Consider the following 802-nt stretch of genomic DNA (forward strand, 5'->3'; position numbering starts at 1 on the left):
CCTGGTAAGCTCTGCTAGTTGCTTGGCAAACACCTTGTTTTGGGCTAAAATTGTATCAACATGGTTCAGCTCCATGACTCCCTTAGTGTTGTGTCTCTCTGAAGCATAGTAGTACTCATTCTCAGCCACTGTCTCAATCACTTCAATGGCTTCTTCCACAGTCTTTTTCCTGTTCAATGAACCTCCCGATGAATGGTCTACCGCCTTCCTTGATTCATAAGAAAGTCCATCATAGAAAATATGCAATTGCACCCAGTCATGGAACATGTCTGGTGGGCATTTCCTTGTCAAATCCTTGAACCTCTCCCATGCCTCGTAGAGAGTTTCACCATCTTGTTGTCTAAAAGTCTGAACCTCAGATCGAAGCCTATTGACCTTTTGTGGGGGGTAGAAACGTGCCAGAAACTTGCTTTCCACCTCATCCCATGTTGTTAGACTCCCCCTTGGGAATGATTCCAGCCACTTAGCTGCCTTGTCCCTAAGTGAAAATGGGAACAAAAGCAGTTTATAGGCATCTTCCTGGACTCCATTGGACTTCACAGTGTCGCAAATTCTCAGGAATTTTGTGAGATGTTGGTTTGGATCTTCATTAGCACTCCCACCAAATGAACAATGATTCTCCACAAGTGATATTAGCTGTGGTTTGAGCTCAAAATTGTTGGCCTGAATGGGTGGTTTCTGAATGCTGCTACCACAATTCCCAGAGGTTGGGTTTATGTATGAACTAAGAACCCTCCTCTCAGGAATAGCATTGTTTCCATCAGCTCTCTCATGGTTGTGAACTTCTCTCTCCATGTTGAGG

At 44.4% G+C, this 802-nt stretch overlaps 1 non-coding gene across 1 annotated transcript; it reads left to right on the forward strand.

Annotated features, from left to right (window-relative positions):
• Window positions 1-265: 265 nt before the first annotated feature.
• Window positions 266-369, forward strand: LOC112731410 (small nucleolar RNA R71). Its single transcript, XR_003167189.1, has one exon. It is a non-coding gene; the product is annotated as a small nucleolar RNA R71 (small nucleolar RNA).
• Window positions 370-802: the final 433 nt, after the last annotated feature.

Source organism: Arachis hypogaea, chromosome 12 (assembly GCF_003086295.3).
Source record: "Arachis hypogaea cultivar Tifrunner chromosome 12, arahy.Tifrunner.gnm2.J5K5, whole genome shotgun sequence".
NCBI classification, from domain to species: domain Eukaryota; kingdom Viridiplantae; phylum Streptophyta; class Magnoliopsida; order Fabales; family Fabaceae; genus Arachis; species Arachis hypogaea.